This window comes from Camelus ferus, chromosome 25 (genome assembly GCF_009834535.1).
Source record: "Camelus ferus isolate YT-003-E chromosome 25, BCGSAC_Cfer_1.0, whole genome shotgun sequence".
NCBI lineage: Eukaryota > Metazoa > Chordata > Mammalia > Artiodactyla > Camelidae > Camelus > Camelus ferus.
The window spans coordinates 6,954,338-6,978,549 of record NC_045720.1 but is presented as its reverse complement, the minus strand read 5'-3'; positions in this window follow the sequence as shown (position 1 = coordinate 6,978,549).

Here is a 24,212-nt window from a genome sequence, read left to right as displayed (position 1 = left end):
AAAAATGCAGTGACACTTCTGAAAAATTTGTGCATGATTAGCAGTACCCACATATATTGGAAAACTGATAGTGCATTTTGTGGGAGGCAAGATTTACTTAGCGTACACGCTCTTCCAGGTGCACATGTGGCTTCGGGTACCCCTCTCACTACTCCCACTAATTCTAAGATGCCACAGGACAGCAGAACATAGTGATTGCATTAGTTAATGTATCAGTTTGGCTGCTATAACAGAAATGACTTGATGCAGAAATTTAAATTTAATTATCTTTCCCATAAAAGTTTGGGGAGGTGATCCAGGGTTTGTACGGCAACAGTGATCAGAACTCAGCCTCCTAGCTTGTTGCTCCATCATTCTCAATGTGAAACTGACATCTCATGTTCCAAGATGGCAGCTTCAGTTCTACTGACCCCATCCTCACTCCACCTAATGAGCAGGGAGAAAGAAGAAGTTGCACATAATCCTTCCTCTCCTTTGCTATTAACCAGAACCTGGTCATATGGCCTAGTTGCAAAGGACTCTAGGAAATGGATAGTTTAGCTGGGTATCCTGTCTTGGTAAAAAGTCTCTACCTCTAAGAGAAGGGAAGAATGGATATTGGAGGCCTCAGTTCCTTGCAGAATGCATCTCCCCACTGGGCTGCTTGAATGTCCTTGTGACATGGCAGCTGAATTTCCCCAGAAAGAGTGACCCAACAGAGAAAACTGAGTGCTTCCTCACTGACTTCCCCCTCCTCTTCCAGACAGACTTGACTTTGCTGTCCCTTGGAACCCTCCGCCGCCTGTATGGACACAGGTACATCTTCAGCATCCACCAGGAAGACCTCACTGGGGCACTGCCCCTGCAGATCACTGTAAACATAAGTAATTAACTCAGCACCAGTGCTGCCAACGGTGGTGAAGAATATCTCTGCTCTCCAGGCAAAGCAGCACAGATGTGACGGCGGTGGTAAAGCACCGTTCACCACTCACTCCACACACCGACCTGGAAATTACGTGATTGACATGGGACGGGGTGGAGAACGTGAATTATTTCACGCTTTGCACATTGATTGGGAATGCTTCATGCTTTTGCCTGGTGTGAACTTAATATCACAGAGTTCACATTCACTTAGGGTGGGATGACATTCTAGGTGTTTTTGGATTTGTTTGTGTCACTAAGTGAGTTCCTGGAGGACAGAGATCAGGGGGGCTTCAGTTCAGCCAGTTCAGTTCTGTAATCCTCCATTTTCTTCATCTGTAAAATGGGGATAATGCCACCCACTCACAGAAAGTCCGTCCTCAAGCACAGGAGAGGGGCTCAGGGCAGATAAAACTCAGTTGGCCCAAGACAGGGACAAGTCAAGGGTGAAGGACAGTTACCAGGGAGCAAAGAGAGTGGAGAAACACTCCAGATAAGAAATTGAAACCAGGGGCCTGCAAGAAGTCAGGGCTCTGGAGTGTGGTGGGTCCAAGCCAGGCCAGGGGCCAAAAGGACCCGCCAGAGACAGCAACGAGAAACAGAGGCCCTGCTTGCCCTGGGCTGGAGGATGCCATGGAAGACGCAGGGCTGGGGTTTCAGGTCTTGCCGTGGCCAAGAAGCTAGAGACCAAAAGCAGCCCTAAAATCACCTTCTAGAGGTAGCTGCCTATGCTTTTTTGAGTTTTGGATCCAAGTGCTAGCTCTTTCTTAGACACCCCTTAGGCATCAGTACAAACCCAGAAAATTTCAAATGGGCCCCTCAGCCTCACCTCCTCACCAAACTGCCCGTGGGATGGCTTTGCCCAGAGTCCTTTTCTGAGACCAGCTCCTGAGACTTACCAGGCTCCCCCATTCGCTGCTTCCTTACTCCCCATCCAACCAGATGCCACACCCAGGCCCATCTGGCTGTGCCTCGACTCTCAGACTGGTCCTCTTATCCCTTCCCTGGCAGCCTTGCTGGCCCTGGTCTCTCCAGCTCTAACCCATCCTCCAAAAACCCTTCTGATGGCAGCTCGGAGAACATGCGTTTGCCTGCTCTAAAGTCCTCCATGGCTTTCTCTGACACACGGCTGAAAGGTCCAGCAAATCGGGAGAAGATAATTCTCAAATTCTAGATTGCTCTGCACTCAGACCCGAACCACGTTGAACTCTGTTATTTTCTATGTCCCAACTTGCAGCAGCCCCCCTCCTACCCCCACCCACTCCATATAGTCCAAGCCCTGCCAAAGGCTACCCGGGACTAACCCGCCCCTCCAGGAACCTTCCAAAAACCCACTTTCTGAATTCACCTTCCCTTCCCAGGTCTTCTGTCCAACTTTGAACCTCTCCAAGGTACCTGATCACCACTCTGCTGATAATGGTTATTCATATATCTGTCGGTATCTTTCCACTGGACCATAAATCAAGGACTTTGTCTTATTCAACTACATAAACAAGAGAGGTATCGAGGCTGACACTCAAAGTGTTTGGCCACCTGTAGGCGTTTCCTGGCTGAAAAGACGATCTGGCTGTTGAATTAATCATTCTTCCCTGACACAGAGTCGGCACATAATAGTTCAGTTCTGTAATCCTCCATTTTCGTCATCTGTAAAATGGGGATAATGCCACCCCATTAGTGAATACAAGAAACAAATGATCTGCAACTCAATATCAAAAAACCAAACAATCTGATTCATTAAAATAATTCAGATAGAAGGGTCCTTGCTGCAGCCGCCTCCACCCCTGAGGGGCAGACAGTGAAGTGGAACTCGCTCCAGGCTGCACAGGGAGTCGCTGTCCAAGCAGAGAATGAGGCCAGGGCTCGGGCTCTGCGTCTTTGTGTCACCAGGAGAGGACTCTGAGCAGAGAAAGGATGTGTCTGAATCTCAAAGGAGGTCAGTGTGGCTGAGGTGATGTGGACACTGAGTGAGGCTGACAGGCAGACAGGGGAAGGCCCCTAATGGGGACAAGTCGCTGTACCCGTTGGAAGATGGTCAGAGGTCCTGCTCCAGGACTGGCTGCAGCCCGTGACCCACCCCGCAGGGGGCAGACCCCACCTGCCTTCTCAGAGCAGAGCCTGCTTTGGGAGGAGGAGCAATGGATCTCTTCCTGTAAGTCACAGAGCAGGAGTGGTCAGGGGAAACTTGTCAGAGGCACAGCCTTCTTAGGGCCCTGACTCCGAGAGGCTGTCACCTGTAGGACCCCCCCAGGCCCTCCCTGGTCTTCTCTCTCCAGAGACAAGGCAACTGGATTCAGAGAGGGGGCTCGACTTGCCAAAGTCACACAGCAAGTCCACGAAGTTTGCCTGAGCCTTGGGGTGTCTCCAAGTGTCCAGGCTGTTTGAGCGAGCGCTCAGCCTCTGCATGGAGTCCTCTCAGTTCCAAAGTTCTCACTTCACAGAGGAGCAAGCCGGGGCTGCCAAGTGTTTCTTTGTTGGTTTCAGAGCAAAGGAATAAAACAACGTTTTATGTAGACTCTTGTTTTGCTCACAAGCTGGGGTGTCCTGGGGCAGCGTGCTGGACCTTTTGGAGCTGGTGATTCTGTTTGGAACTTCAGACCACCGCAAGCCCGAGAGGAGGAGAAACGTTCTCTGGGTGGGGGATAGAATGACGGCATCTTCCTCCAGCCCCTGAGGAGTCATCTTTGGCTGATGACCCTCGATTCCAAGGCCTCATCTGTTCCGAAAGTCCTTTCAGGAGACTAATCAGAGGGGCTCTGTGTCTGGCAGAACCAGCTTCGTCTCCTGGGACCCCCTCTTTCCCGCTGTGTAACCTCAGGCAGGTTGTTTGACCTCTCTCTGCTCTGCGGCTCCAGCACGTCCGGCTCAGGGCTGCACAGGGGCAGTGACGTCCATGAGGGCTTGTTCCTTCCTCCACGCTGACCTGGAGGCGGTCCCTTCCCCGTGGTGCAAACAGGAACTGAGCCGGCTGGGCTGGCTGTTGAAAAGAACTTTCTGGCTGAGAGGGCGTGTCTGTACAGTTTGGTTCTCTGCCCCCAGGGCTCTGGGAAAAGTTCCAGACCTGAGCGAGTTTAGCAGATTCCTTTCTTTACCCACCCAGCCTTGAATTTCATGGAAAACAAAACAGAGAAGAAAAAAACAAAGCAGCCTAACACTTGAGTCAGTTATTGCATGGAATTTAAGGTCTTTTATAGCTAAGTTTCTCTCCTTGACCATCTACTAAATCGAAATTCTCAGGCAGTATTCTTCAAGCTCTCTGAGCCTCAGTTTCCTTGCCTCCCGGGTGTAAAATGGACATAGTCACAAAGATCCCACGGTGTGTTTAAGGATGAGCAATCATTCCTGGAAAGCGTGACACCCAGTACTTGGCAGATAGTCCTTGACCTTCGTGTGACCGAGATGGCTGGTGTCACTCTGGGCAGCCTCACTATCCCCTCCCAAAGATGTCCGTATTCCTAATACCTGGAATTGGTTATTTTACATGCCAAAAGGGACTTAGCAGATGTGATTAAGGATCTTGAAATGGACCAATATAATCACAAGGGTCCTAAGAGAAGGCAGCAGGAGGATCAGAGGCAGAGATGGAAGGAGGCATGGTGACCATGGAAGCAGAGGGAGAAAAGGGATGTGATGTGGGGCCAGGAGCCAAGGAATGTGGGCGGCTCCTGGAACCTGGAAAAAGCAAAGATCAGATTCTCCCCTGGGACCTCCAGAAGAAATACTGCCCTGCTGGAACCTTGACTGACCTGCAGAACTGTAAGAGAGCAAATCTGTGTTGCTCCAGACACTGAGTTTGTAGTCATTTGTTACAGCAGCCGTAGAAATAACACAAACCCTCACGAGACAAGGATGCTGAGTGAGACCCTGGTGGTCCCGGTTTCCGCCCTTTCCTGACTCTGCACCTCCAGCCGTCTCTCGGATTCCGCAAGCTCCCTGGTACTCTGCACTGCCCGCGCTTCCAGCACTGAGCCGGGCTCTCTGGGGCTCCCCAGGCTGAACGTGTTCTCTGCCAAGTGTGGTGCCGTTTGCGCCTCTGTGGATGCTCCTTTGGTCCTTTCTTTCTTTCACATTTTGATTGACAGTTCTGACTCACAACAGTTGATAAAACACAGGCAGATGGTGCTTTGTTTGGATTTGTGGCCAATATTCAAGGGAAGAATGTTATGCTGGATGTAACAAAAGCAAGTTTTCAAGTTACTGGAGCTGCCCTTTGGAAAATGTGAGAGAAAAACACAAGAGAAGGATGAGCCGGGTAATTCAGGTCTGGAATCTCCCTGCAGCCTGGGAGGGTTGACTCTGCTTGCACAAGTGCTGGTAGCTGGTGGATGGCGGGAGCCACCCCCACTGTGACTTCGGGGTTGGAGAAGAGCTGATCAGCGGTGTCAGGTGTGTGCGTGCGTGTGTGTGTGTGTGTGTGTGTTTGTGATGCACGGAGCCCCGCAGAGAGGGCTCCTAGGCTCTGATCTCATTACCGCTCCCTTTTCCATGAAGGCATTTCATGATGCTAATGGGCTGAGCCTCTTCAAAGGTCTCCGGTGGTTACCTGCTTAATTCTGTCTCTCTTTCATTAGACTGCGAGCTTCTGGAGGTCAGGGCAGATTCCGTTTCATCTCTAGTCCCCAGCTCCTGGCATGAGCCATGGGCCTGGCACACAGTGCGTGCCCAGTGGCTATGCACAGAATTAAGCTTCCACTTCCCTGGCCACCTCTCCTGAACTAGGCAACGGCCATCCCTTACCTCTCCAGGGCTTCACACTTAGCCAAAACTCTTCGGAAGGTCCTGAGGAGACGCTATGTCTGAGTTCAAGTTCCAGTGCAACCCGTGGCTTGAACTTTGGGGAACCTCTCCCACTCTGACTGGCTTCAGCAAACAAGTGGGTAATACCACCCCCCTGGGGGGGCAGGTCTGTCTCCTCCCCGGGCAGCTTTCGGTGGGCGGACCTCACAGTACTGACTCCACCCCACAGCGCCCAACGCAGGGCCACACAGAGCGGGCTCAGCATCTATCTCAGCGTCTATCGTTTGAACTTGGGGAGATATCGTTAGATGTCACATTGCCTTTCTTTCCCCACGATCTTCACTTTTCACCTGCATCCTTATCCTTTGACCTCCGGTGTCCCCTCCCTCCTGAAGCAGGCATGATCTGTGCAAAAGGCAAGGCTGAGCGTGGATCTCCCACTGCCTTCTACCTTGAAGGCTCCCCGTTGACCTCAGCCCAAAGGCCCAGCTCTTAAGCATGGCTGGCCAGGCCATCCCTGCTCCACCCCTGCCCTTTCCTCCGTGGGCCCCTCTGCACCCCTCCCTCCAGCCACAAGGAGCGCTCTGGCCCCCCACCCACCTGGAGATGTTGGCGCCATGGCAGGCCCACGCTGGGGGTCAAGAGTAAGGGTCACAGAGATGAGCTCTGACGGAGACGTAATCCCAGTTCCCCCACCTCCTAGCAGTGTGGCCTTAGGCGCGTGACTTAACCTCCCTGAGCCTCTGCTCCCTCATTTGTCTGATGGGAAAAGAACATACTTCCTTCTGAAGCACAGGGGGTGGTTTCATGAATTTTTTCAGGGAGAGCTTAGAACAGTGCTCGGTATACATGCTTTGTGATGTAATTACCATCTCAGCCCTTTAGCTTAGGGAATCTTTGCCGGTATCTCAGGTCTCAGCTCCAGTACTCGTCCTTCTGTGGGACCTTCTTTGAAATCTCCTTGTTTTGTGTTGCTGCCTCTTTCTCCCTTCCATTCTGCCAGCGTTTGCTTCCCGTATTTAGGAGCTTTGATGTTTGGTGCACAAACATGTATAATTGCTTTCTCTTCCTGGGGAATAGACCTATTTCTCATCATACAACCTCCTTCTTTGACTCTTGTGAAGTTTTGACTTCAAATCTATCTTGTCTGTTATTAATAGAATCACGCCTACTCTGTTTGGCTACCGTTTACCTGAGACATCTTTTTCAATCCTCTCATTAAATGTCCATTGAATGTGTCCATTTAAAAATTGGGATTCTGCTACCAAAAGGATGGATTTTAGAGGTTAAAAGTCATGTCTAACTTACTTTTCCATTACTCATAAGAGAACACGTGAAAGAAATCGTCCATAAGCACATTTTCTCCTTTTCCTCAGCTTGCCTTGTCTCTAACTATATTAATTTAAAAAATAATAAAATGGGTCAGCGTGATGTCCCCTTGTTCTTGAGAAATAAGCAGTTTTCTAGGGACTTGGCCACACATTTCTGGCTTTGCTCCCACTTGAGTATAAAATGCTCATTTCTTGAGAGACAGTATGAGGGGTGGAATCCTAAGGAAATAATCTGAGATGCAAAAATAAGTCAGGGCCCAAGGTCAGGGAGCGCGATGTACGTTATATTGCTAGCATTTGGTACAATCTTGATGCTCAGCTATTATAGACTGAGTAGATAAGATAAAGGTAAAGCACAGCTTGGAATGACAGGCTGTCATAAAAGGCATGCTTGCAAATATTTGTTTAACAAAAAAAAATAAAATAAAAGCTCAGGATGTTAGATAAAAAGTAGGATAGATAATGCTATGTATGAAATGTAACTTCAAGCATCTAAAATATGTGTAATGAGAATAATCTGAAAGATGAATTACAAAAATCTTAACAATGTTTATCTCTGGCTGATGGAATTTCAGGTGTAATTTTTTTCTTTCCGCATTTCTGTATGGTTTAGACTTTATATCATGCGGACGTATTCCTTCTAGGGTCATAAAAAGGGAAGAGACACGGCTCTATATGCAACAGCAGGAAACAGCTTCTGCATCGGTGGGACGTGTTTGAGGTGATAGCTGGTTTTATGGTCCCACCGTCTGGCTAGAATGGCGCATTCCTCCGAGAAAACCCTCAACTAAAGGAGAGGGACTCTGAGCCCTTTAGACCAGCGTTTCTCTGTCCACAGCCCACAAGGTGGGCAGAAGTGGAAAACTTGGCCCGGGGTTGGCGCAGGGTCATAGGTAAACAGTGGGGGCTCGCATGGTCTCACGCAGTGGTGACAACATCACAGGGGCCTCTCACCCCCTGAACAAGGCCGATGCTGCCTGTGTCCCAGCCGTGTTCTCTCAGTGGCCGATGGCTTCCTCCCCAAGGACTGCGCTGTCTCCCTGAGCCAGAGCAGACTCAGCCTGCGCACAGAGGAGCCCGGGAGTTCCAGGAGCTGCCTGTGACCCACGGCAGGTGGGAGCTGGGGGCTCTCAGCCCAGCTCTCACCCCTCAGGGAGACAGCGCTAAGCCAGGGTCTCTGTGGTCTCTCAGAGAGCCCCCATGGCCATAGGAGCAAGCCCCGGGCCCTCGGCTGTGACCTGCCCATGGATGCGGCTGGCATTGGTGTCCCTCCCTTCCAGGCTTCACTTTCCCACCCCTAGTGCTTCCTGAGATCATTTCCTCAATAAACTATCGACACGCAAATCCTTGCATCACAGTCTGCTTCTTGGGAAACTCAGCCCAAGACTTGGCATCTCTTGCTGGCTCTGGGCTGCATTTTTGAATATTCTTTGCCCCTCATACATCGTAGCCCAGGGACACACAAAAGGCAATTGTCTTGTCCCCGGCACCTGCTCCTGTCCCAGATCTCCCGTGTGCCCTGCCCTCCCTTCTCTGGCTCCCCATCCCCTGCCCTCATCTTTGCATAAAGACCCATCTGTGCTTTCTTTCCTGGTTTTGCAAATTGGTGGCCATTCTGTCAGGGTTCTCTTCTCCAGTCATTTCCCTGATTCCTCAGACGTTATCACCCTGCATAAGAGACTGTCCCTTGCTGTCCTCCGCCCCTCACCTGCCCCCATGCAACTCCCTCTTCCTTTAAGCCAGGTGATAAAGATGGAAACCCTCAAGGAGTTTGCTGGAATCATTCAAAGAGGTCATGGGTGGAGGAGCCAAGCACAGGGCCAGGTGTTCAGTTGGTCTCCCCTGCTGGCTGCACACTCAGCAGCGTGCTATGCACCTTGGATGGAGCTCTGCTGCTTATCTGGGGCCTGGGACCAGGAGGGTGGCCCAGGGAGCTCAGCCTGGCTCTTGTGGGTGGAGCAGCATGAGTCACAGTGCACTTACAGAAATCATAGCATTGGATGGATTCCTGCTGGCCCAGAGAAAGGGTCAGGTCTAACCCAATCAATGGCCAGTACTCAGCACAGCAATCCGGGCCACAGCAGCCATCCTTCTAACAAGAACAACAACAGCAAAGTCAATGATAATAATAATTGCATTTGGACCTGACAGCTTTCCATCTCTCATGCAAAGAAAAAGTCAAAAACTTTACGGTGACTACAAAGGCCTATGTGATCAGCTCTCCTTTCTTCTTTTCTGATCTGGTCTTTTCTTTCCTTTGCTCCAGTTTTGTGGAAAATAAGGTAAGAGTAGAAGAGAGATAAACAAGAAAGACAAACAGAAGGCATCCATTTTCCTTTATAATTAGGTTTCTGAGAAAGAAAACCAAAAAATCAGAGAAAAACTATCCACAGATGTGTTAGACTGAAACTTTCCTAAAACAAATAGGCAGACTCAATGGGCAAAGTCCCAGGGGGAAAAAAAAGCCTGCAAAATAATGAAGGTCAAGATATAGTAACTGAACTTTAATGCTAAGGAAAGGACCTTGGAGACATTCAGGAAGAAAACGCAATTGTGTGTGAGAGGAAGTTAAAGCCAGGCTGACTCCTGATTGTCCTCCAGCAGGCTTAACTGCCAGAGACAATGGCAATGACATTTTGAAGAAAGGCAGTGGGGCCCACACATGTAACATCCAGCCACGCTGACTTACATGTATGAAAGCAGCAGACCGATATTTGCAGTCAAGCAAGAAATGAGGAACCAGAGCATCCATGAGCTCTTCTTGGGGGAAGAAAAGGAGAAAACGAGAAAAAACAGATGATATGAATTCCTGTTATTCAAGCAATAAATCAAACACAGGACACTGAGATGGAGAAATTGTCATAAACAGACTAATGGTCAACAATGAGTCCATGAAATGCCCAAGTGATTCAAAACAAATGCGAGAAGTATGATTCTGAAATCGAATGCAAGTTGTAGCAAATCTGACATTGAAAGCATCACTGATCCTGAGTGTAATTACCAGGAAATGGAGGGATGTTCGAAACGTACATAAGGGCACACACTTCTTTTTCATCATCATTCATTCATTCATTCATTCAACAAATATTAGTTGAGCATTTACCACGTGTCACAACAAGTCAAAGTCCCCGCTCTCGTGGAGCTGATCTTCTGCTGGGCTCTGGGACAATAATTTCCTGCTACGTGCTTAGCTTGGAGTCTTGTTATGAATCCTTCAAGCAGTTTCTGAACCCACCATGTTTGTTCATGCTTTCAGCATCCTCTTTGCTTTTTTAATACTTCTTCTGTTTTGCTTTGTTACCTCCTACTCGGCTTAAATACTCAGTTCAAGCACTATGTCCTCCAGGAAGTCTTCCTTGATCTTCTAGTCTGGCTGTCTTAGGTACCCTTCTTTGCCACATCTCCCCCACCCCTTACTCCGGAGAGCTTTTGCTGTCTTGATACTTATCACACTTATTGTAATTGGCCTTTATTCGTCTGCCAATTCTTCTAGAAGCCAAGCTATTCAAGACATAGATGATGTCATTTGTGTCTCTGCATTCTGAGCACAGTGCCAAGCAGAGAAATTGGTACTAAATAAATGTTTATTGAACAGACAGATGGGTAGATGGACTGAGGCTCGATGGATGGATGGGTGGGTGGGCAAATGGATGATGAATTAAAGAATGAATAAATGGATTAATGGGTAGATGGATGGATGAATTGTTGAATGGATGGATGATGAAGAATGGACAGACAGGTTGGTAGAATGTAGGTATATATGCATCTACTCATGGATGAATTAAATGCTGGGTGGATGGACAGTTGGATGGATGATGGATTAAAGCATGGACAGTTGAATGCTTGGATGGCTGGCTGGCTGGGTGGAAGCATGGAAGTGGGTGAGATGTGCAACCTCACTCTCTATAATCCGCACTCCATCTTATCTTCATAAACTAGAAATCTAACCATGTCACACAGTGCTCTCCATCTTTCTCCTTCTCTCCGTTGCCTACTTAATAAAGTCCAGGCTCTTTACTGGGACATAGGCTGCCCTCTGTGACCTGGTTTCCTCTTTCCTCTCTGGGCTCATGTCTCAAAGCCACCTCAGCCCCTGACTCAACCAATACATAGTGCACATAAGTAACCACCTGCCCTCAGCTGCAATTACCGTTAGTTCCTAGACGTGATTTCTGATCGTCATCTTCTCACCTTCACGGTTTTGCTTTTCCCGCCCTCTCTCCCTGGGATGTACTTTTCCCCCAGGCCTCCTTTTCTCCTCACCTGTCCCTCCATTTCCAGGATAGAGTAACACCTTTACCTCTGCAGCTCTTCCATTTGCTTTTTTGTTTACATGTTTGTCCTCTGCACTCACCTGGGACTTCCTTGAGAAAACAATCCTTAATCTTTAGTTCAGAATAAGATACTACACCTGGCAAAGAACAGGTACTCGAGAACTATGTGTGGAAATATAACCGTGGGATAGGCAGACTGATGGCCCCTAAAGATGTCCGTGGCCAAAGGAACTCAGCACATACGGTTAAGTCAAAGATTTTAAGATAGGGAGGTTGGGTGGGGGTGGGGGCCTTAAAAGATGGAAGGGGAAGGTACCATAGTCAGGAAAGGAGATGAGATGATGGAAGCAGATGCCCAAGTGAAGTTATCCTGACTTGGAAAATGCAGGGAGGGGCCGTGTGCCAAGGAGTGCCGGTGACTCCAGAATCAGGAAAAGACGAGGAAGAAACACTCCCCGAGGGCCTCCGGAAGGAGCACAGCTCTGCTGACACCTTGATTTGAGCTCTCTGAGTCCCACTTAGGACTTCTGGTGCCCGGAACTGTAAGATCCTAAGTTCATCTTGTTTTAAGGCGCTAGCTTTCCTGTAATTTGTCAGAGCAGAGATAGGAAAGCGTTGCATAAGGAACAGCCAACACATATGGGGGGCTCCCTGCATCTTCCCTGCGCTCAGCACGTGGCACTGGTTATGTCTCTGAGCCCCGGAAGCTGAGAAGTGAAGTGACTGCCATGTGGATGCTACGTGGACCTCGACTCTGCTGCACCAGCTCTTCACTGCACCCCAGAATGAGAGGGTGCTGGGCACCTTCACCCCTGTGATCCCAAGACACAGCAGTTGACTGCGTTAGTGTTGATTCTAAGGAAGAATCTAAAAGGATCTTATCTCCTTCCTATTCCAGATCCTCAGACCCACGAGGCAGGAACCTCTCTTTCTTTGTTCACTTTTTTTTTTCCCTTTTCTTTCCCTCCTCCCCGAGGAGGAAGCTGGCAGCCCTAAGGAAAAGAGTTGGAGTGGTGGCTTGGCCTCACTGGGAACCAAGTGGGCTGGGAGGCAGGTCGGGGAGCCAGCCAAGCCACACCCCCGCCTCTGCCTCAGTGCCCCCCAGTCCTGGCCTCCCACTGAGGAGGGGAAATGTTAGGGTGCCAAGTCGGCCTCGGGCATTGGCCAGGTGGGCTGTGGCTTTTCCCAGAAATCGCCACGCTGTGCCAATCTTCTCCTGGAATCTGCATTGCCCACTGTGCCAGGCGATGTTCTGGTTCTGTGCTCTGATCCGCCTGCAGGAAAGCAGACAGCGCAGGGGCTGGGAGCAGCCGCACGCAGGGCCTTGGGGCAGGATAGCCCTCCAGGACCCTCCCCAGAGTCGAGCTGGAGGTCTGCACCCTCGGCTCCCGCGAGCACAGAGCAGAGCAAGAATACTGTGGGCGGCTCGCCAAGAGATGGAAAACGCAGCTTCCCCCACAAGCAGTCAGAGAAACACACATTAGTTACCTATCGCACCCCTGAGGCTAAAAATGGGACATTGTGCTGTACACCAGGAATGGACACATTGTAACTGATTGTACTTCATTAAAAAAATGCTAATATACATACTCCCTCAAAAGTCCCAGAACAAATTTGCTAGAAATCAAAGTAGCCTTATGTATTACTTTGAAAACTTCTGACCCTCTGACCCACTATTTCCACTTCTAGGGAATCATAATCAAAAAGAAAAGAAGGCAAAACAGACGTCTGAACAACGACTTACGTAGAAACGGCATCATGGCCATGCTAGGTGTAAGCATAAACAAAGGACCGATACTAAAGTCAGCTGGGGGGATCAGCTACACTGGGGGAGTTCTGTATGACAGTAGGCTACCTAGACTATAAAAGGAACATCGGACTGGACTTTAATAGCATGAGAATTCTTTCCTGATAAAGGACTATATGAAAATGAGAAAATACAAATGTGTGCACGCTGTGTGATTCAATAAGGATGTACTCACACACGGGCAAATATTTTTTTAAAAGAATATACCAGAATGCTAAGCATGGTTATCTCTGTGACTGCAGCTTAGCTTTTATTTTCTTTCTTGTAATTATTTGTGTTTTCCAAAATGACAGTATACTAAGTGTAGGTTACTTTTAGCTTTTTTTTTTTTTAAATTGGAGGTGCTGGGGGTCAAACCCAGGACCTTGTACATGCTAAGCATGTGCTCTACCACTGAGCTATACCCTAGATTACTTTTAAATCAGAATAAACATAGGTGTTATTTGTTTAATCTGCATCAGAGATACACTGTCTCCTTCATCGATCAAGTTCACCAAGTGCCGACTCTGAGGTCAGTGCTGATAAAGCCGGGCGTTGCCGAGATGCTCAAGCCCCAGCCGGCGAGCCTTCACGCAGCCCTTGGGCTCATGGAGGCGACAGAACTGCGGCTGGTCCAGTGACGTGGAGCCCTCACAGCCCACCTCTTCTTATAAAAGAGGCAGGTCTGCCTGGAAGCTCCCCCGACAGCCGCACGTTTAAGCAATCAGCCTTGGGGTGCATCACCTCGGCTTCAAACGTGCCTTCCCGGAAAGGAATCCAGACCCCTCAGGTGGAAGTTTATATTTTGGGGAACAAAATTGATCACAACAGCCAAAAGCAATCTCTGCCTCCACTTTCAGAAATTCAGATCTGGTCTCACTATCCAGTGTCTCAAACTCCTTCCTCGTCTCATCAGGCAGCCAAGGGGTCCAAGCCCCAGGCCCCTTTCCTTCTCTGTCCTGCAGTGTAGACGTTCCTCTTTTCCCAGAAGACCTGGACGTGCAGACAGGAGGCTGAGAACAGAAAGGAGCCAGGGACCTTAAGTCTCAAGTCCAGCTTCACCACTTCCAAGCTGTACAACCTTGAGCAAATGACTCAACCTCTTACAACTCAGTTTCCTCATCTGAAAAATGGGCACAATACAGTGCCTCTTTCAAAGAAATGAATTTGTGAGTGTTTATCAATCTGAGTAAGTATTTACTGAGTTTCTCCTGGGTGTGAGGCCCTGATACAGAGGGGAAGAGGCCATGTGGGTAAACCACACTCTGCAAAAGAAGGAAAGAGCCCTAGTGTGTGGCCTTTGCCGACTGCTGTGGTGTAAACATTCCCACCACCATCCACGTCAAGCCACCAACAGTTTAAGTGGTTGGCAAGATTCCTGCATCTTTAACAATCGGCTTTTAGGATCTTCTGAGCTTCCTCTCTCCATCTGTTCCACAAAGACAAACTTAATCCTGCTCTTCATGGGCTCATGGTTTAATGGGAGAAAGCCAAGAGCTATTTGTATAGTAACTTAATATATAACTGTCCTACCTCTAGGCTTTGCAAAGACAGAAACTATTTTTATTTTTGAAACTTTCTCTTGCCAGGTTATCTTCTGTCCCGGTAGGTAAGATACCGAATAATGCCTGCTGAATGAATGAACCAACGTCCTTGGGAGCCTGAGGATGCCAGGAGGACGCCAGCAAGGTTAGAACTGGCCTGTGTGAGGTCACGGGTCCACCCAGGGCACAGCTGCCTGGATCCCTGACCATCACCTGGAGCAAGTCCCCAAGCTTTGGGATCTCAGCTTCCTAATCTGCAGAATGAAGGTTTGGATCTAGCAGTGTCGGGGCCTCCTTCAAGCTCTAATTTGCTTTGATGATATCAGTTGACTCTCTCGGAAATGTCCTTCAAACTCTCTGAACTTCAAGAGCAGGCCGTGCCTTAAACCTGGCCACGGAGGAGCCTCCAGCAAGAGCACCCAGCCCGGGTGGCTTGTCCTGGAAGCAGGCAGGTCTGAGGAACAGGGGCGTCCTCTTGACCTCACCACTTCTGCTGGTCTTCCCCCTAGTTGCTCCCCATCTCCCCAGTGGTCAGTGTCTCTAGAACCCCCTGCCAGCAACAGGCGACTCCATGGATGTTCAGGCCACTGAGGAGGCCCGCGCATGCCAATCTTCTCTTAATACCGCACTCACGTGTGGAAGCCCCTCTCTGCTGGAAAGCTTCCAGCCACGGGGAGCTCCCTTCTACACAGAAAGAGGTTTTCCACTGTTGGGGGGTTGAGGGCAGAGCCTGAGTCTGACACCCCTGGGATGGTGACCCCAGTACCATGTCCACCTGACCTATGCCCCCACCCAGGGCACGTGCCTCTCTTAGAGGCCCCGGCTCTCTGGGAGCCCCCCGGGGTCCAGCTCACACCACCTTGGCTGACATCCAGGGACTGACAGGAAGTGGATTTTCATTTACTGGGTGCTTAGCAGGTGCCTCAGATCCCCTCACCTGCTTCCTTCTGTGCTATTTGTACCCCTCAGCACAGTCAGCAGAGCTCATGGTTAAGAAGCATTTGTTCAAAATATGTGCAGTATGTTGTGTGTATGTATTTACATGCAATATATCATACATGTGCGGTCAAATTGTAACAACTCTATCTAATAAAGCTGAAGAATGAAAAAAAAAGAAAAAAGCACAGGAAAGTCAATGTGATAAAAACAAATGTATGTATGTATATGTATGACTGAGACATTGTGCTGTACACCAGAAACTGAGTCAACATTGTAAACTGACTGCACTTCAATAAAAAAATATATACAAAAACAACAAAGGAAGCATTTGTCCAGTTTATATACAATGGAATATTACTTAGGCATAAAAAAGAATGAAATAATGCCATTTGTGGCAACATGGAAGGACATAGAGCTGATCATACTAAGTCAGACAGAGAAAGACAAATATCATGTATCACTTGTATGTGGAATCTAAAAGAAATGATACAAATTCTATTTACAAACCCAAAACAGACCCATGGACATAGAAAGCAAACTATGGTTACCAAAGGGGAAAGGGCAAGAAGGGCTAAATTAGGAGTCTGGGACTGACAGATACAAACTACTATATATAAAATAGATAAACACCGAGGACCTACTGCACAGCATGGGGAACTATATTCAATCTCTTATAATGAAATATAATGGAAAAGAACCTGAGGAAAAATATGTGTATGTATGTATAACCGAATCACTTTGCTGTACACCTAAAACTAACATTGTAAATCAATCCAACTTCAATAAAAAAAAAATTTTTTTTAAAAAGAAGCATTTGTCGAATGGGCAAAGGAGTGTCCGTTGCAGAGGCAGACCTGGACACCCTGGGAGGCTGGATGACCCCAGCCGGTAAAGACAGCTGGGCCCAGAACCCAAGACCAGCCAGCTCAGAGCTTGGAGCTCAGGCCTCTGTCCTGACAGGAGGCTGCAGGTTCTCAACCGTGTAGGATTTGCTCCCAGCCCAAAGTCCCCGGGGAGACTGGTGGCCATGAGTCGCATCTATAAAAGGCAGGTGTGGAAGCCTCAGGACCCTGGTTACTCATTACATTTTATTAATGCTGATATCGCCAGCCCTCACAAGTAGGCCAAGGTGTGCTAAGTCACCCAAAGGCCAAGCCAGACAAACAAGAGGCTTACTGATTAACCAGCCCTGCTCTCCCGGCCTGCCAGCTGCTCAGCACCCTTGGGGAGGCTGAAACCACCACCCCCATGGAGGTGGCCAAGGGTCAAAGGCTGTGCTTGCTTTGGGGGCCCTCTGTCAGGAACGCTGCGAATTGCAGTGGAAAGGGCCCTGGGCGCCTCTGAAAAGCCCCGTGGTGGGTGTCTTCCGGGGAAGGAGGCCCTGGAGGCCTGCTTCCTCTGACCTGGAAGGCCCACTGGAGGGAAATGGGCTTCCCTCCCGCCCTCCACCCGGGCACCTTGGGGATGTGGCTGTCTCCCTTCCCACAGGACCCCAGGCCTCAGGTGCCACCCCTGTCTTGGGCCCCTAGCTGGCTCCAAGTCGGGGGCACTGGCAAACATTCTCTGGTTCTTCCAAGACGAGCCCACAGGTCTTCTGGGCTTCCAAGTTTTCATAAATAATATCTGTAGAGAAGCAGAAAAAAGGGGCAGGAAAATGAAAGCAGACAAGGATCATCACCCCGCAGCTTTGCATGCAACTTCCGAATGAAGTTGGGGCCCTTTATACTTTCCAGGGCCCCCCACTGCTCTCCTTTGCCGCGGCCCCCACACGCTGTTCTAACGACATGGTCCTTTCCTGGTTCTTTTGTCCGTCGTCTTCCGCTCCCCTCTCTCCTCGTGGCAGATTGTGCTTTTTTCCCAAAGCCATTTCCCTTCAATGACGTAACCTTCAACTATGTGACCTCGCCACCCTCCCATCAGAGGTGGGATCTCTGTCCTCTTCTCTTGACTCTGAGCAGAGCTGCGTCATCCAAGCACAATGAGGAGGAAGAAACATCATGTGGTTTCTGAGCCCAGGTCACAACAGTCAATGTCACTTCTGCCTTGTCCACTGGGACGCTTGCTTTTGGAGACCTGTGCTGACAGGTAAGCAGTCCAGCCCCCCCTGAGGCCACCATAGTGGTGGTGAAGCCCAGACCATATGGAGACACCACGATGGTTGCTCTGGTCACCAGCCCCAGCCGCAGCTGCACCAGCCACCAAACTGGCAAGGGCAGATGCCTTTTGATGTCCCCAGCTCCCTGCTGTTGAGACGGCACACTGCTGACTCTTCCCAGTGGAGCCACCGTTCTGTGCTCCTTTCCCACTTCCGACCCACAGAATTCACAAGCATCATGAAATTGTGCTTTTCCATCACGAGGTCTGGGGGCTGTACTTTGCTCTGCAGTAACACGGCCCCTGGAACATCCCTTCCCCGCTCTCCCAGAGGCCAAAGAGATTTTCCTCCTTTTCTTAAGTGTCGCATTAGTCACTTCTCTTTTTGTCTTAGTCACTGCCCTCGGGGTCTCAGATTCCACCCCAAATGGCTTGTTAAGGTATTTTCCTAAACAAAACTTCTCTCAGAGTTGTGTTCCGATGCCAGCAATTAAGATAGCAAGTGTTTTATGCCTGCCAAGTTTCTGAGTGCTTGGCATCTAGAGACACTCAATTAATGTTAATTTTGAATTCTGTCTTCTTTGAACTCCTGGGGAGCTGGAAGAGGAATAGAAGGCTGGGGTGAGGGAGTAACTTTAGAATTCCAGAAGTCTGCCATTGGCTCATACTAGGCCTGGCATCCATAGCAAGCAGGATCCAGCAATGAAAGCACCCTTACCAGGAAGTTGAATAGAGGACATCTAATACAGAGTTAGGTACAACGGTGTCAGAAGAATTGAGAGGCCTTACGCGTGGGGTTGCCAGATAACATACAGGACAGCCAGTTAAATTTGCATTTCCAGTAAGCAAGACATTTTTCCCATATCAGTATGTCCCATGCAATATTTGGAAATACTTATACTAAGAAAATGATGTGTTTCTCTGAAATGCAAAGTTAAGTGGGCTTCCTACATTTTTATTTATTAATTCTGATAAACTCTGCTCACAGGGTACTTTGACATAACCTAGAGGTTAGCATAGTAGGAAGCATCCCTTCCTGGGCCTGGGGGACAAAAAAGGAGGGGCTGTTACCAGGGTCCAGGGGCTGAGGCTGCTCCATGGCGCCGGCACCTTGGCAGGGACTGCCTCGCTGGGGCTGGGACCAGGGAGAGGATGCAGCCACTGCAAAGATGCTGCCTGAAGCAGAGGGATGGAAGGTATAACTTCCTCCTTCCTCCTGCCCTCCATCCCCCTCAGTGCCTCCCATTGGCTGAACCCAGTGAGAAGTCATTGGCAGGGGAGCCTGGGAAATGTAGTTTCCGGGGATCAGCCCTCTGGAACACGAGAAGACCAGACAAGCGTACAGTGTATAGAGGGTACATTTCACCACATTTACCAAAAATACACTGGACTTCCTTAACCATTTCTTGAGCCCTCACAACGTTGGTGGAACCATATGAAGCAATTCATAGTCATGGTGTTCGCCTTCCATCCTTGACCAAACTCTGAGGAAGATGTGCCTCTTTTTCATTTTACAGATGAGGACATTGAGGTTCAGAGAAATTAAGAAATTTGCACATGAAGCATGTGGCAGGGTCAGGTCTTTTCTACATCAGCAGGAGGACTTCAGCCTTGTGGGCAGGCTAGGGGAAAGGCAGAAGTCAGGGAATCATGGCAACATCAGTCCATCACAGACTGTTGGGTCGGGAAGGGGCGCCATCTTGATTTGTGCCCACAGACTTTGGCTAATACTGTACCTGAAATGCCTTCTCATTTTTGCTCTTCCTAAAGGCATTCAGCCCATTATTTCCTTCCTTCCAACACTCCAGGCTCACATGTTGGCAGCCCAATGTAGTAAGAAAACAGCAGAGTGTAATGGCTAAATCACTGGACTGGCATCGAGAATGGTACAAGGGGCTCTCCGAGCTTCCCGCTCCTCGTCCCCCATCTTTCATGTTCTGCTGCATCTCTCACACTTACCTACCCGCCGATCCAGCCAGCACTTCTAAGGTGACACCCTCTTCCATTCGGCCAGCACTGATGGAACTCCTGCCAGCTGCCAGGCACTGTGCTGGACACTGAGAACACAAGCAGAACTCCCCAACCCCTGATTGGGAGCTCTCTAGGGGACGAGGTAGACAGGAAGGCAAAGAAATAATTCTGGTGGAATAAGGATGTTCTTCTGAGGGCAGATGGTGCTCCTGGGGGCTCTGGAAGCCCAAGATGAAACGTGGGTGCAAAGAGGAAACAGGAGATCGATCCTCCAGCCAAAGCTGAGCAGGCAATGGATGACTTTCCAGTGGGCCAGAGGCTGCTCCCGTCCCCATCTGGCCAGCTGGTGCAAAAGCAGGAAGGTTGTCAAGCCACCACAGCCCAGTAAGGAGATTGCAGAGCTGGAGGTCAGGGATGGGGCTGGGGCAAGGCCTTGGCCACCTGGCCTGGAACCTGGTTTCCCAGGGATCTGGAGCCCCGGGAAGAATCTGTCCAGAGGCATCACCTAATCAGCTCTGCTTTTTCCAACCCTCCAACTCTCAGCAGTGCTTACGTGCGTCAGGACAGAGAGACATGCACTGTTTATACAACAAGGACCTGGAGAGGCTGTGCTGTGTGTTTTCCATCTTTATTCCGAAAGTTCAGCCAGTAAAGGGAAGCCACGTGTGTGTAACAGGAAGCTGGATTTCCAGGACGTGCCTGCAGTCTCAGCTCTATTTCTGGAACAGTTCTATGGGCTCTAACTGCTTTAGAAAATGTAAATGGAACCCCGCTGGCCAGATTTCTCTCTCATTGTTTGTGGTCCTCCCTGCCTCCCACCTTCCCTCCTCTTCCAGCTCAAAGGCTTGGCTGTGGGGGATGTGTAACCTGGAGGCTTTCTTTCAGGGCTTCCAGAAGAATCCCCACCTATCAGACACAGGGCCGGGCAGCTGCCCAGGGACTCCACCCAGAGGGGCTCATGTCTGCCTAACCTCTGAACTTGGACCTGTGATGCAGACACTGGCCCCTAGATTCACCCTCGAAGCCAGACAGTCAAGGAATCCGGGTCACATCTTTCTCCTGCTGCTAAGACCCTGTGAGACTCTGCTTTAACCTCATCAGGCTCAGGTTTCCACATCCATAAAAAGGGATTATCAGCACATATTCTGTGCACCTTTCCCAATAGGGCTCATCTTATCAAAGGAGATGATAGATGAGAAAAATATATTGATGGCCATTTAAAATTATTTATTTAATCAATTTTTAATTTTTTGACTTAGGCCGTACCCATATAACACATAAGCATATGAACGTGTGCTCTCCAGTGGCGTTGGGTACTTTCACAATGTTGTGCAATTGCCACTTCTATCTAGTCCCACAATGTTTGCATCAACCCAGGATATAAGCAGTTATTCACGGCCCCCCTTACCCCACCCTAACACTCTGTCCTCGCAATTGCTAATCTGCTTTCTGTCTCTGGATTTACAAAGTAGAGTCATTTCATATAAATGGGATCGTATCATATCTGCCCTTTTGGTGTCTGGCTTCATTCACTGAGCATGGTGGTTTTGAGGTTCATCCACATGGCAGCGTGGATCAGTACTTCATTCCTTTTCATGGCTGAATAATATTCCCTCATATGTGTACATCACAATCCATCCACTCATCTGTTGACAGACACTTGGGTTGTTTCCACCTTTTAGCCACCGTGAATAGTGCTGCTGTCAGCACTCAGGTACATGTGTTTAAGTACTCAGCTATTCTGGGTGTGCACCTGAGAGCACAGTCACTGGGTCACATGGTAATTCTGTGTGTAAATTTTTGAGGAACAAATCAATCTATATTCCACAGTAGCTGCATTATTTTCCATCCCACTAGCCAAGTACAAGGGTTCCAATTTCCCCACATTCTTGCCAACATTGGTCATTTTCCATCTTTCTCGTTACAGTCTTCCTGGTGGGTGGGAAGTGGAACCTCACGGAGGTCTGGTTTGTGTTTCCTTAATGACTAAAGGTATTTTGTATGTTTCGTGTGCAGATTGTCCATTTGTCCGTCTTCTTCAGAGGAATATCTATTCAAATCCTTTGCCCATTTTTTCAATGTGGCTGTTTGCCTGTTTTTTGTTGAATCATTAGAGTTGTTTATATATTCTGGAAACCTATCAGGTATATGATTTAGAAACAGTTCTTCCCATTCTGTAGGTTTTGAAAAAAATATTTTTAATACTAGTTAGAAAAGTGGAAAAGAAAAATGGTACGTATTAGTAGCTTTAGCATTGCTGCATCTCCCTCCCCCTTCCTCCCCTCTCCTTCCCCTTCCCCCTCCTTCCCCCTCCCCCTTCCCCCTCCCTCTCTCCCTCCTCCTCCTCCTTCTTTTTCTTCTTCTTCTCTCTCTCTTTTGTTTTGGACACTAGCTGTGTTCTAGAAATCGTGCTAAGAACTTAATGTATTTTTTCTTTTTAAAAAATTACATTTGTTTTTCTTTTCACTTTTTATTTTTGGGAGAGGGAGGTAATTTTATTTATTTATTTATTTATTTATTTATTTATTTATTTATTTATTTATCTATTTTATTCTTAGAGGAGGCACTGGGGATTGACCCCAGGACCTCGTGTATGCTAAACACACACTCTACCACTTGAGCTATACCCTCCCTCTCTATATATATTTTTTCTCATTTATTCTTGAGGTACCATTCTTACTTTAGAGATGAGGAAAGGGAGGTGAGGAAAGGCTTTGCATGTACTTTTCTGTTCACCTGGGACACCCTTCTCTGTCTTCCTTACTTGGCCAACTCCTGCTGACATCCATCACCCCCTGAGCTGGCTTCTTCTAACAAAGGGAGGCATCCTCTGGGTACTCCAGGCATCCTGCCCCCTCCCTAACTGACTTGCCTAGTTAATTGTGATGTTTCCCATCCAAGGACCCCTCCCAACTCTGCCCCTCCCTATCCTTCCCCTTCTTGTCCCATAAGAACCAGGGGCCAGTGGGGCTCTCTGTTTCATAACACCATGCCCAGTGCCCAGCGGACACACAGTAAGGCTGGCCTCCTGGATAGAGGTTCTTATTGCACTTTTATCGCAGTTGAAATGGTGGTTGGGAAACAATGTCTCAATGTGGACAATATGGTTACAAAATAACAAACCGATAAAATGCAAAATTAGATTCCTCTCCGTGATAACAACTCTGTTAAAATACACCTGCACAGGTGAGGATGGGAGCGGAGATTCTTCTTTCTCCCTTGTTCCCTCCCTCCCTCCTTTCTTTCTCCCCCACCCTTTCTCTCTCTTCCCTCCCTTCCTCTTTCTATCTTCACAGAGAAAGGGAAATGACTTTGTACTTCAGTAAGAGAACTTTTCCCCTTCTTTGGGCTGCCTGCGTGGTTCACTGTGGAGCATTGCTAACTGCCCCTGTGTGGACGGATAAAGCTCAGAGTGATGCTTGTCCTCACCTAGTTGGAGGATGCTGAGCTTGGAACTGTGGTGAAGACGTGCCCTGCCCACATCTTTGCTGTGAGACCCCAGCACGCATGCTAGAACTTGAGACTTTCCACAATAGATCCATTCCATTCAACTCAGTTCAGCTCCTCACACATGTATTCTACACCTGGGTCAGGTTCTCCGCTCACTTCTAGGAATGCTTGAGGGACTGGTGGTCCAGCTGGGGAGATGCATCCCCTCCTCAACCCTGACAACTAGTAGGAGCATGTGGCCACAGGCAAGTAACTAACCGTCCCTGAACCTCAGATCTGCCGTGAACGTGGTAACACTATCTCATTTATGGAGCTCTTGTGAGGATGGAATGATAAAAGGCAAGATGAATGCTGGTACACAGAAAGGACTTGGAGAATGCAGTGCTGCCATCTTTGCTTTATATAGACTCTGTCATTTAATATCCATTTTACAGATGAGCAAACTAAGGTTCCAAGAAATCAGGTTTATCCCATAGGTTACACAGCTAATGAGTCACACAGGAAGGGTTGAGAGTAGGACACTAGTGAACTTCTAAGGTCTGGAGGTCCAGCAGGTCCTGTGTGACAATGTGACACTATGTAAAGCTTTTTAGACCATCCACATTAGGTCAGGATTTTGACATTTTCCAACTGCATCCAAACTTTTCCTCTTGACATAGTTCTCTTCGCTGAGTGACAGAGATCCCAATCTCCTTATCTGGAGGGTGTGGACCTGATAATATCCAATCCCAAGATTTTTTTTTTTAAAGTTCTGAGCTGGGTGTGTGTGTTTTCTCATGTGGTTTTCAAACTCTTTCTGGTCCCAACCCAATCCTGCTCTGAAACTCTGGCTGAAGGTGATTCCACTGCGCCCTCTGGTGGCCACAGTTTCTCAGCGTCCTGGTCAGGCTTTCAGTCAAGGTCACAGTGAAACTTTGGCAGCTCCAGGCAGTCCCAGGGCAGGGTAACCAGGCCATGGGGGCTCATCTCCAAAGCGCTCTGGTTTCTAGCAAAGCTGACAGTTCTGTGTCCCCATGTTCTTGTGCAGAACTCAGAGTCTCACCTTTGACGTCCTGGCTATACCCCTTCCTCACTGGCAAGTTACTTCATCAGTTTCCTTGTTAAATTCTCCTCTAGAAGAAACAGTGCTGCTTGGCAGGATCGTTGCAGAATTAAATGAGATTAACACAGGCAAAGCATTCGGTTCACA